Source organism: Zingiber officinale, chromosome 9B (genome assembly GCF_018446385.1).
Source record: "Zingiber officinale cultivar Zhangliang chromosome 9B, Zo_v1.1, whole genome shotgun sequence".
Classification (NCBI taxonomy): domain Eukaryota; kingdom Viridiplantae; phylum Streptophyta; class Magnoliopsida; order Zingiberales; family Zingiberaceae; genus Zingiber; species Zingiber officinale.
In genome coordinates this window covers 89,837,063-89,851,169 of record NC_056003.1, presented here as the reverse complement: position 1 = coordinate 89,851,169, position 14,107 = coordinate 89,837,063, and positions in this window count along the sequence as shown.

Genomic DNA, 14,107 nt, shown 5'->3' with positions numbered 1-14,107 from the left:
CCCTAAGCGGTATCAAAATCTTCAGATCGGTGAGTACACCGGAACAACAGATCCAGAAGATCATTTATTGAAATTCGAAAACGTAGCATTATTACAACAATTCTCTGATGGGGTGAAGTGTCAGATCTTTCTTACTACCCTCGGAGGAGCCGCATAGCGTTGGTTCAAGAGACTGCCAGAGAAGTCTATTCGAAGATTCAAAGACTTCAAGAAAGTTTTTCTACACCATTTTTCCAGCAACAAGAGGTATCATAAGACTCCTTGGAGTCTATTTTCAATTAAGCAAGCATCCAAAGAATCCATCCGAACATACATTAAAAGGTTCAATCAGGTAGCTATTGATGTACCTAATGCTACCACTGAAATATTAGTAAGCGCTTTCTCTCAGGGTTTAAATGATAACAATTTCTTTAAAGATTTAGTAAGAAATCCTCCTGCTAATTTTGATTCATTGATTGAGCGTGCCACCGAATTCATTAATGTGGAAGAAGCTCAAGCTGCTCGAAGGAAGGAGGGTGTTACCTCTTCTCCTATCTAGATTAAAGAGAAAGCTCCGACCCCTGTCCCTCCACCCTGGGGACCCAGAGCAACTCATCCACCTCATCGATAACCAGAATATCGTCCACAAGCCGTACAACATGTGGAGATACAGCCAGAGGCACCGAGGAGATGGTGCACTTATCATAAAACCAGTAGTCATCATACTGAAGACTGTTTTGTTCTAAGAAATAAACAAGTTAATAGGGAGCGATATCAGAGGCAAAACTATTATCGACAGCAATACCCCAGATAGCAGAGCCCACTCAAATTAGAATATCGCCCGGTCGAGCCTCGGCAGGATGCATTGCCAGTCCCGGTCGGTACAAGCCAAGTGTCAGAAAAAGCACCATCTGAAACTATGACAACTCGGCAGGAAGAAAATAGGAGTAATGCCGCTCGGGGCAACATCAATATGATTGCAGGTGGACCCACTGATGGGGATTCTAACAGGGCTAGAAAGGCGCATGCTCGAAGACTGGAGATTCATGTCGTAGGGTGTAGCAAGGAACGAGCGGTCGGTCCCGAGATAAGTTTTGGGCCTAGAGATCTCGAGGGAGTAGAAATACCCCATGACGACACCCTAATTATAAAAGATGTGATAGCCAACTACACCATTTCTCGCACCTTCATAGATACAGGAAGTTCTGTCAATATTATATTCAAAAAGGCTTTCGACCAACTACAAATTGACCCAAGTGAACTTCAGCAGATAGTCACTCCTCTATATGGATTCACAGGCAATGAAGAACAACTATTAGATCAAATAAAGTTGGCCATATCTCTGGGAGAGGAGCCTCTGATGAGAACGAGGAGAACTTATTTCATGGTAGTAGACGCTCCATCCTCTTACAATGTGATACTAGGTCGACCTACCTTAAATGAGTTTAGGGCGGTCGTTTCTACTTTTTGTCAGAAAATTAAATTTCCTGTGGAGGACCAAGTTGGGGAGGTGCGAGGTGATCAGAAGACAGCCCGAAAATGTTATGTAGAGATAATTCGGGATGAAGCTAGCACTTCCCGAAAGATTCAAAGAATGGAAGTTAACGCCATTCAAGAGAAGCAGCCTGTTTTGGTTTATGAAGAAAAGGAAGGAGTTCATATCCAGACCGGTCGACCTGAAGCTACTACATATATCGCGGCTGATCTTGATCTCACTCTAAAAGATGAACTGGTACAATGCCTGAAGAAAAATAATGATGTGTTTGCTTGGACGCCCAAAGAAGTCTCAAGCGTTTCTCCTACAGTCATGGAGCATGCTTTACATGTCTTCCCAAATGCCCGCCCGGTCATGCAAAGAAAGAGGAGTTTTAGCGCGGAACAGAATCAAATCATCAAAGAAGAAATAACCAAACTTATGGAGGTTGGTTATATCAGGGAGGTACAATTCCCTAGCTGGTTAGCTAATGTGGTATTAGTCTCTAAGCCAGGAAACAAATGGCGAGTGTGCATTGATTTCCGAGATCTCAACAAGGCTTGCCCAAAAGATTATTATCCAATACCCAGGATCGATCAATTGGTGGATTCCACTGCTGGATGCGAGTACATCTCTATGCTAGATGCTTATCAAGGCTATCATCAGGTTCCCTTAGCTAAAGAAGATCAAGAAAAGGTTGGTTTTATAACATCTGAAGGTACTTATTGTTATAATGTTATGCCCTTTGGATTGAAAAATGCAAGAGCAACTTATCAAAGGCTTATGAATAAGGTCTTCCAGAAGCAGATTGGTAGAAATATGGAAGTATATGTTGATGATATCTTAATTAAGTCTCTTCAAGCTGTTGATCTATGCAGGGATGTAGAGGAGACCTGCAAGACATTAAGACAATATGGGCTCAAGTTAAATCCGAGAAAATGTTTATTCGGCGCGAAAGGAGGGAAATTCCTGGGATATATGGTGTCCGAACGAGGAATAGAAGCCAACCCGAGCAAGGTCAAGGCACTTCAGAACATGGAGTCACCGCGTAACATGAGAGAAGCTCAAAGATTGACTGGCCGGATTATCGCCTTGTCTAGATTTATTTCCAGATCGGCCGATCGTAGTTTTCATTTCTTTAAAATACTCAGAAAAGTCAATAAATTTCAGTGGAATGAGGAATGTGATAAGGCTTTCCAGGAGTTGAAAGATTATTTGTCTACTCTCCCTGTATTAGCTAAGCCTATAGTAGGAGAGACTCTTTGGGTATATCTGTCTGCTAATGAAAATGCTGTGGGCTTTGTATTAGTCAGACAAGAAGGAAAAGAGCAACAACCTATATATTTTTCTAACCATTTATTAAAGGGAGCTGAGTGTAGATATGCTACACTAGAGAAATTGGCTTATGCACTAGTCTTGACTACTCGAAGGTTGCGCCCATATTTCTTAGCGCATGAGATTATTGTATTAACCAACAGTACTCTTGGACGGGTGTTACTCAACCCAGAGGCATCAGGTCGGTTGATCAAATGGACAACTAAACTTGGAGAATATGACATTCAATATCAACCTTGCTCGGCCATCAAAGCACAAGCTTTAGCAGACTTCATTATAGAAGTTCAAGGCCCTGAAGAAGAAAACATTTGGAAAGTTTATGTAGATGGCTCCTCATCTAGACAAGGTAGCGGAATTGGTGTTCTTCTTATATCTCCAAGAGAAGACAGACTTCAACTTTCTATCAGATTGAATTATAGAGCTACTAACAATGAAGCAGAATATGAAGCCTTGATAGCAGGATTGCAAGCTGCTCGGCATATAGGGGCAGCTCGAGTCCTTATCTATTCTGATTCTCAATTGGCAGCCCAACAACTATCAGGTAATTTTGAAATTAATAATGACATACTCCGGTTATATGCTGTGGCATTTGATAAGTTGAAATCTCAGTTTCAAGAAGTGAATATATAAAAGGTTCCTCGATCTGAGAATCAGGTAGCAGATGAATTGGCTAAGCTGGCCTCTTCTATAGTGCCATGGAGTTTAGATCGGCCTGTAGAACAAACTCTGTTAATATCGTATGTCGAAAGATAAGCTGAAGCAGAAATTCAAGGTGCCTGGAGGGCTCAAATCATATTGTATTTACAGCAAGGTATTCTTCTAAGTAATTGTAACACCCATAGGATATCTAGCAAGTTTATATATTTTACCATGGTTAAAAATAGGCCTTATGTGGAAATTTATAAAAAAATAATAAAATAGAACCAAAAAGAGATGACCAAGGTTTGAACCTTGGACCTCTTACTAGATACATGTATGTGATAACCAATGAATCAAGAGAATGTATTGTTAGGAAGAGAAGGGACAATATAGTTAAGAGTAAGAGAAGGTTTCTTTCATTTAGGAAGAGAAGTTGGAATTTCCTTCTTCCTCTCAAAGGAAAAGAGGATTCTTGCTTTCTCTTTTCATTAAGGGATGAGTAAAAGAAAAGAGAAGGAAAAATTCATTTTTCCTTCTTCTTTTCATGAGGAATAAAAGGAGAAAAGAAAGAGAAAATTTCATTTTCTTCTCTTCCTCCTCCCTCCTCCTCTCCACCGTGACCAAAGAACTCTCCTCCTCCACACCATTGCCGAAACCCAATCAAGAGAAGCTCCTCTCTAGGAAGGCTCCACAAGCAAGGTTTCTTCCCTAAGTAAATCAAGCAAGGATATGAGTATTCCCTCACTGCAGTACAAGTAGCTATCGATTTTCCTTGTATGTGAATGTTATTGAAACCTTAGAGATCACCTTGCAAGTTTCGGGCAAGATAGGTTAGTGGTCACTTAGGATAAACAAGTTTACAAATTATGCTCTATGTTGTAAAAAAAAAAAGAAATTTAGAACCTCACCTTGAAGTTTCGGCCAAGACAAAAAGGAGAAGGTTTAGAGCAAAGTTTCTTTTGGTGACATGCTTGTCTATGTTCCTTCATGATATAGTATCTTTTATATGTTGTTAGCTAAGTTGGATATCTCATATGATATTAAAAAGTTTAAGAACTCTAACCTAATGTTTCGGCCAAGATGAGTTATAAGGTTTAAGGCAAAACTTTAAAAAGGAAACATATGGTTTATGCTCCTAAAACTTGTTAGACTTTCTTATATGTTGATAGCTTAGGTTTTTCATGCTCCATGTAGTATAAAATTAGGATAAGTTTATCTTCAAGTTTCGGCCAAGAATAGGAATGAAATTTAGAGTAAGGTTTTTGAAACTTAAATGATAATATGTTGTTTATGCCCCTCATGATGAATGAACTCTCATGTATTGATAGCTTAGATTTTTTTATGCTTCATGTTGTGTGAAAAAAAAAATGAAAACCCTAGTGAAGTTTCGGCCAAGATAAGATATGAGTCTTAGGGTTAAAATTTAAAACCTAAACATGCTTGTGTATGTTCATTCATGAAGTATGATACCTTGTATGAAGTTAGGTTAAGACTTTATGTTACATATTGCACTAGAAGACTTGAAACCCTACTTGTAGGTTTCGGCCAAGGTAGAGTGTAAGCTTAGAGTTAAGTTTTTCTAACCTAATTATGCTTAGTTATGTTTCTACATGTTGTATGATCTTTTGTATGAAATTAGATAAGTCTCCATGCTACATGTTGTACAAATGAATCTTAGAACCTCACTTTAGGGTTCGGCCAAGCAAGTATATGAGTTAGAGCAAGGTCTTGAAATTTAACTATGCTTGTTTATGCTTGTTTATGATGTATGATTATTTATCTATAGTTGGTTGAAGTTTCATGCTCCTTATGGTGGCCAAAGGTTAGAATTCATGCTAGTAAGGTTTCGGCCAAGATTGAAAGAATAGGTTTAGGGAAAAGTTTTTGAATCAAACTATGCATGCTTATGTTTCCTAATAATGTATAATTATTGATATATGGTTTGTTTAAGTTTCCATGCTTCATGATATGATATGCTATGCTTCATGATATGTTATATGCTATGATTTCATGATATGATATGCTATGTTTCATGGAATGATATAGGCTATACTTCATGATATGATATATGCTATGCTTCATGATACGATATGCTATGCTTTATGATATGTTATATGCTATGCTTTATGATATGTTATATGCTATGATTTCATGATATGATATGCTCTGTTTCATGGAATGATATAGGCTATACTTCATGATATGATATATGCTATGCTTCATGATATAATATGCTATGCTTCATGATATGATATATGCTAAGTTTCATGAGATGATATGCTATGCTTCATGACATGATAAATGCTATGTTTCATGTAACATGCTATGCTCTATGTTATGATAAGAACATGTTATGGTTTATGATATATGTTATGAAAGGCTTATGTAAGAAGAAAAGCCTAAGAGATGCTTCCCTTAAGTTGAGATCAAGAGCTCTCTTCATGATATGACATGTATGATAAGACAAGAACATGATATGTATGATGACATGATAAGAACTATGATACATGATATGTATGACATGTTATTTTACTTTTTGTATGGCTTGTACCAAGGGTGGGCTCCATAAGCGCCTCGAGGTCGATGGTCTATGAAACGGGCCTCGTAAAAAGGGATGGGCTCCTTAGTACGCCCCTAGGTCGACGGACTATGAACGGACCTAGATCCTTAGTAGGTTCGGGGCTAGCTACCCTGTCCTAGGGATTGTGCGCATTTATGTATGTATGTGGTACAAGCCGGCCCTTATGTTGATATTATGTTCAAGTATGTATATGATATAAAAAAAAACACATGTTGCATATGTTCATTTCATTATGCATGGTTTCAAAGGAACATCTTGGATCTACATGTACATGTTATATGATTTCCTTCACACTTATTACTTTTGGTATCATGTTTATGATGTTTGGATGATCATGTTATTAGTTCATGTTATGTATTCACATGTTATGATATGTTTCATGTTATGTCCTCACAAGCTATGATATGTTTCAAGATATATTCTCACATGCTATGATATGTTTATGTTATGTTCTCACATGCTATGATATGGTTATGTTATGTCTTTCACATGCTATGATATGTTTATGTGTACGTATGATTTATGGTTTTATGATTAGGAAAGAAACTTACTAAGCCCTAGGGCTTATAGTTTTTATGTGTCCTTGTACTGCAAAGAAAGGAAAGGAATGGATGAACTAAGGGGAGCAGCAGGAAAGGCAGAGAGTGTGTGTGGAAGTGGCATGGTGGATAGATCTAATTTAGCTTTAAAACTTTATTTGGTTGAATTGTGCATGTGAACTAAGTTTGGACCTTATGTTTATGCTGATAACTTGAACTGGTATGTTATGCATTTATGATGTCTTCTTTCATGTCAGTAGATTTATAAGATCATGATTCATGTTCAAGTAGCAAATATAGATTAAGTTATGCATGAGTATTAGTATGATTTACGGTTCACATGCCATGTTTTAAAAAAAAATCCATATGATAAAATAGAATGAAAATTTTAATAAACATCTTCCGCTGCCATGAGATCATATACACATATATGTTAGGTAGCTGTAAGTAACCCCGTCCCTTAGGGTAGCCCTAGCGCCCCCGGAAGGGGCGGGCGTTACAGTTATACAGAACATGCAAGGGTATTTAAGAAGAGAGCTGCTCAGTACACTATGGTAGGAGAGCAGTTATATAAAAGAGCTTTTTCTAGACCATTGCTCAAGTGTATTGGTACAGAAGATATACAATTTATTTTACAGGAGGTTTATCAAGGTTCATGTGGTAGTCATCTAGGGGGGAGATCCTTGGCCCGTAAAATTTTATTAGCGGTATATTTTTGGCCTACTCTACATGAAGATGCCAATAAATTGGTAAGAACTTGTATATCTTGCCAGAAACATCAAAATATTTTGCATCATCCCACACAGTTGTTGAAAACCTCTATAGTCTCATGTCCCTTTGATCAGTGGGGTATGGACATAGTAGGTCCATTTCCTATGGCAGCTACACAAAGAAGATTCTTATTGGTAGTAGTAGATTATTTTTCCAAATGGGTAGAAGCAGAACCACTCGTCCGGATTACTGAAGATGCGGTTATTAAATTTCTGTGGAAAAATATCTTATGTAGATTTGACATTCCTCACAAATTAGTCTATGATAATGGAAGGCAATTTCAAGGGGATAGAATTCTAGCCTGGTGCGAAAGTTTTGGTATTACTCAAGCCTTTACCTCTGTAGCTTATCCGCAAAGCAATGGTCAAGTAGAAGTGACCAATATAGAAATTATAAGAGGTTTAAAAACCAAACTGGATCATGTCAGAGGTAGTTGGGTAGATGAATTACCCAGTGTTCTTTGGGCATACCGCACTACACCTCGAGAAGCTACAGGAATCACTCCCTTTCAATTAGTTTACGTAGGAGAAGCAATAATTCCCATCGAGGTGGGAGTAGAATCCGATAGAAGGCAATTATATGATGCAGACAATGAAGGTCGACGACTCATGGAGCTGGACTTGATAGAGGAAGTCAGAGATAAAGCTGTTGCTCGTCTCGTATCATATCGACAAAGAATGAGACAAAATTACAACAAAAGGGTCATACCCAGATTTTTCCAAGTAGGAGATTTAGTATAGAAACGTATTAAACCTGTCGGGGATGTTAGTAAGTTGGCACCGCAATGGGGTGGACCCTACAAAGTGGTGGAAAAGCTCGCATCAGGCTCATACTATCTCCAAGATGCTGAAGGAAGAATTCTGGAACGTCCTTGGAGTGCAAATCATTTACAACCTTACCGGATGTAGCAAAGATCATACTACTTAAAAAATATGTCAAAGGGAACAAACCATGATTATCTAAAGTAAGTTTTCAATGAAAAGAAGACAAGTATTCTTACAGTTTATGTACTCCATTTCTTTCAATAAATGCAATGCAAAGCGAATACCGCCACAAAAACAAATGTGGTTTATACATATTAACCAGTATTGGCAGAACTTTTATAATCTATGCTCAGGCAATCAATAGTGGGGAATCTCAAAGATTTATTCGGCTCCCCCCCTTTTTTTTTTGAAGAATCCAGAAATTTTAATTATCATAAGGTCAGTGCAATCATAATTTTACAATAAAACATGGTCGATCGGGAAATCTCATGAAGTAACTCGGACGAGTCTTCATGGGAGGAACCGGAGACTTTAAACCATCACAGAACATGGTCGATCGGGAAATCTCATGAAGTAACTCGGACGGGTCTTCATGGGAGGAACCAGAGACTTTAAACCATCACAGAACATGGTCGATCGGGAAATCTCGTGAAGTAACTCGGACGGGTCTTCATGGGAGGAACCGGAGACTTTAAACCATCACAGAATATGGTCGATCGGGAAATCTCATGAAGTAACTCGGATGGGTCTTCATGGGAGGAATCGGAGACTTTAAACCATCACAGAACATGGTTGATCGGGAAATCTCATGAAGTAACTCGGACGGGTCTTCATGGGAGGAACCGGAGACTTTAAACCATCACAGAACATAGTCGATCGGGGAATCTCATAAAGTAACTCGGACGGGTCTTCATGGGAGGAACCGGAGACTTTAAACCATCACAGAACATGGTCGATCAGGAAATCTCATGAAGTAACTCGGACGGGTCTTCATGGGAGGAACCAGAGACTTTAAACTATCACAGAGCATAGTCGATCGGGGAATCTCATGGAGTAACTCGGACGGGTCTTCATGGGAGGAACCGGAGACTTTAAACCATCATAGAATATAATTAATCAGGAAATCTCATGAATTCAAAGCCTAATCAACCGGGATTACATTGGCATGAAGCCAAGATTCAAGGGGGTTCTATTTATATGACACATTATTCATCTGGAAGCCCATTCATATGTAAGTCTTTATTTAAAAATCATCCGAAGTATTATACTCAGCTCAGGACTCTGGAGTTTTACACATTTCCCTATCTAAGATCACTCGAGATTATTTATTCTTTTAGAAATATGAAGCACACTAGATGTTATATGCAAAAGGATTCATCAAGACAAAGATTAACTTCAAAAGATGAGCAAAGAATTCTAGAATAAAGCTTATACTTAATGTTCAGAAGCATTTCAAAAGAAGCAGTTTCGAACTAGCACAACAGAAAAGAGGTAAGTATAAAAAATTTCTTATACATCGCAATCACCTAATTACCAGGCTTTGGTTACATTTCTTTTCATTACTAGTTTTTCATTTACAAGTCTTTTATGAACAATCTCTTTAGACATTTGGAAAAGGACCTTTTAGATCTGTGGGTAGTTCTTCGTTAAGTCTGCGACGATTTATGAAAGAAAGGGGAGGTTCCTTGGGTAAATAGCCACCTTCTCTTAATTGTTGAAGAACTCCCGATACAGAATGATTTAAAGCACCCACTATCCTGCGGACAAATTCTTAGGCAAATGGTGAAGACTTTAAATAAGCCTGACGCCACTCTTCCCATCGACTCTTCTCTTGCTCCTTATAACTTTGAAAATCAGCCTGCAGTTTTGTGTTTTGGTCTTTTAAAGCATCCTTTTCTGATTTAAGTTGTTCCAATTCCTTCTGGAGCAATGACAATTCCACATCTTGAGCTTTCCTTTGTTCTTGTTCCTGTAGGATAATGAAATCATGAGAGGCTAGGTCTTGAGCTTGGTCAGAAAGACAGGCATTATGAAGCTTCTCTACTTTCTCTAAAATAAGACTTTTTTGAGAAGCATCTAATAGAGCTTTCTCCTTTAAAGCAATCTCCAATCGAAGACCAGAATGTAGTCGATCCACCTGTAATTCCAAAGTTCTTCTTGCAAGCTCTTTATCTTTCAATAATTGCTGGGACTCCTCCAATTCCTGTTTCAAGGTCCCCAATTGTTGATTTTGTAAGACCACTTTCTCTTGCAACTGAACCAGGTCACTATTAGAAGAAGGCGAAGTAGCCTTCAATGTCTCTAGTTGAGCTTTTAATTTGTTATTCTCCTGGTCCTTAGTCATAAGTAGCTGGTCGATATACAGACTTGAGGCAAGGAACTAAACAAAAGGATGATATAGTTAAAGATGAGGATACAAAGTTGACAACATATAACTAGAAATACTTACGGCTACTGCCTGACGACTATGGCGGTCGGCCCGATGTGGAAGACTTAGGCCCCTTAGTTGTTCTTGGCCATGTAGCCAAGATTCGGCCAATAGGCTCTGTAGTTGTAAAGAACCATAGCTAAGTGGATCAGAGGGTTGTCCCAGTTGAGAGGGCAAATTCATAGCCTGTTTAAATAAAGGGCGGGTAATGGATGAAGAAGGAGGTAGAGAAGAAGAGGGTGCAATGGAAGGAAAAGAAACAGTGGAAACAAGAGAAGCAGAGGAAGAACTAGATGGAATAGATGGTGACCATGCAGGAGAGGCTGATTCAGTTATGGAAGCACTGATAGATGAGGGAATGACACTTGGAGAAGATCTCCGGCAAGGTGTCCGTTTTGCTCGAGGCCAAGGGAGGCAAGGCTAATACAAGAGGTGCAGAAGACACAGAAGGGATAACGGCCATCTCAGAAGCAGAATCAGAGGAAGCTGAAATAATAGAAGAAGAAGGGATAAGTAGACCGGGTCGCATCATCCTAAGAGAAGGATTAGAGATAATATGGGTAGGAGTCATCGGCGCCTTACCTCTCTCGAGAGAAATGGGTGCCGGGACAAGAGGAGCTTGAACAAAAGTACCAAAGAAATCACTAAAGGGAGAATCCTTAGTGAGCTTGGGCTTTTTAACTAAGGTAACAAAAGGCTCCTCTTCTTCCTCTTCCATGGTGGCGACAGCATCTGCCTGTTTTTCTTCTTCAGATAGCAAACCCAAGGTGGAGGAATTAGGATTGGAGCGGCGAACGCGTAACCATTCTTCTCCAAGATTATTGACAAAAGACTTAGTCATAGCACGATTCTTGTACATAAAGGCTGGGAGAAGAACATCAGCTGAAACATAGGAATTAAACACCGTTATAAAAAAGAGACGTATTAATCAGTAAATACTAACCAAAATGTTTATACATACCAAAAGATTCATCCAAAGGGGTGTCAATATTGCTTTCCTCGAAAGGGAACATTAAGCCCTCCACAATTAGATGCGGCAAGCTGAATTTCGCTCCTTTCAATTTAGGTAGGGAGGAAGCAACAAGTGGATCGTTAAGAAGATCATGGGTGTTAGGAAGTGGAGGTAAATCATGTATCCATTGGATGGGAAACGGAGGAGGAGAAGGGAGACGCATGTAGAAAAATTTGTGATACCATTCCCCTTGAGGAGGAATTCGGTTGAACAGAATAGCCTTAGGACAAGATTGGAATTTGAAAACACCCACATCTACTCGACGAGGAATGAAGAAATGATGAAAAAGACGAGGAGACAAGGAAAAATCTAACAGTTTGGATATCCCAATAAAACCCATAAGAATAGAAAAAGATTGAGGGACAAACTGGTTGAGTGGAATATTAAAATAGAGGCTAACATTACAGAAAAAAAGGTGAAGAGGGAATCAAAAACCTTGTAAGACTTGATCTCGAAAGATAGAAATACACCCTAAAGGAGGAAGATGCGGACCCTCATGAGGAGCGGGACGGATTATATAAGAAGGGAAACCATAGGTCGCCTGTAAGTCCACTTCTTCTGTATCTATAAGGCTAGAAACACAAGAGAGAAACCAGGCAGGAGGGGAAGTTGCCATGGAAAGATAATAGAAGGAAGAGGAATCGAGGAAGATGAAGAGAGATGGGGGAAAGCGGAAGAGAACTTCGTAAAACCCTTGTTTTTCTTTCGGCCCTGTGCTAAAACCCCTAAACAGAAACAGCAGAAGAAAAGAAAAGGTACTTAGAAATCCAATCGTCATAAATGAGTGATAATATTAAGGGATAAAATCAAAGGAAAGAGGTAAAGTTAAGTAATCCTCCTCGAAAAATGTGTAAAGTTTTCTCTAGAAATAATTCTTAAGAAAACCTGACGGATATAAGGAAAAATTAGTCCAGTAATTATAAGTTCAGGGTATTGGGGTAATAAAATAAGGCAAGAATTGAGCGCAAGGTATTAGTTAGCAAACAGGACTTGGTTAGAGGCTATCGAATGAGGTTCATAGAGATGAATCGGGCGGTTCTGATAGATCGGCCGAGACAAAGACCACCTAATTATATCAGCCAAAAGCTTATCACAATAAGTTAAATGATATACACTGTGATGAAACCATATGAGACTTGATTAATACATAAAATAATATATAGGTGTAAATCAATCAAGTAGAATAAATCGACCGATATTGAGAATATCATAATTACACCAGATCGGACGAGACACAATGGATCCTTAAAATATCGGATGGTACTTATCAACCTTGATAGATATATCATCCGGTCATGAGGAAACAATCTAAAACATAAGAATCTGTTAAGTGAGGTTGTATGATGACCCGCCAAGCAACATTTGACATATTTAAATGAAAACAGATGACTATTGTGAGAAAGAGGGAAATTTACAATGAAAAGGGGATAGTCAGCATCACATAAGTCTGCTAGATCGTCATCACAGAGTTTTGGTTATACTTTTTTACAAGAACTTGAATTTAAGTCAAACTAAAGTTAGCTGAGGGAATAGATCAGGGGGATTGTTCTCAATAAGTCTGCGACGATTCAGGAAATTAGGAGGAGGCTCACGAGATAAGTAGCTCTCCTCTCGTAATTATTGTATCGCCCCTTGAGCTCCCGTAGTAAAAGCTGATAAGATAGACTTCACAATCGGCCTATTAAATTCAGGAGATTTAATCATGGCAGTGGCCCGTTCCTCGTAACGAGTATCTTCGTTCGCCTTGTAGACCACCAAATCCATTTGGGAAGTCTTCAGTTCATCCTCTTTTACAGAAACCTCGGCCTTAACTGAATCAAGGGAGGTGTTCAAGGAAGTTATTTCATCTTCCTTCAGCTGCAGGGCTTTGAGTTTTTCAGCCAATTCTGCTTCATAATCAACCTTGAGTTTTCCAATTCTGGAAGTTAACTCTTGGTTAAGGTCCGTAGCCGATTTGAATTGTTCTTGAAGACTTTTAAGATGAGCTTCAAATTGCTTCTTGACAGCAGCAGAAAACGTGGTAGAAGATAACTCAGCAACCTGTTGTCTCAACTGATCATTCTCAGATCTCAATTTCTTGTTCTCATTGTATAAATTGTGCATCAGTCAAGACAAACCCATGTTTTATATCCATCGCTAGAAATATAGTAAAAGGCTATGAGATAATCGCTAAGAAATAGAGAGTAGACATTAGTAGACATACCTGATTCTCCTTACAGGAAAAACGGTCAATTGCTTCAGGAGTTTTAAGTTCTTCAAAGATGGGACGAACTTCATCCCAAGCACCGGCGAAGGAACCTCCTAGTAATATGGGGAGGACTGGAATAGTAGAAGAACCAGCAGAGAAGGAGGAAGTAGGGATAGAAGGAGGAGAAAAGACTAAGTAAGAAGAAGGTGAAGAAGGTAAAGACCCAGAAGTTGGAATAGATAGGGGAAAAGTGAAAGAGACATCACCAGAAGCACTGGCATTAGAGAAGGGCGAGGCAGGAAAACTGAGAGAAGGGTAGAGTTCGGCCAACGTGGGTTCATCAGAAGGAGGGTCAGCAGGAACAGAACCTTCTGAAACCTGTTCATCAGCCGGAAGG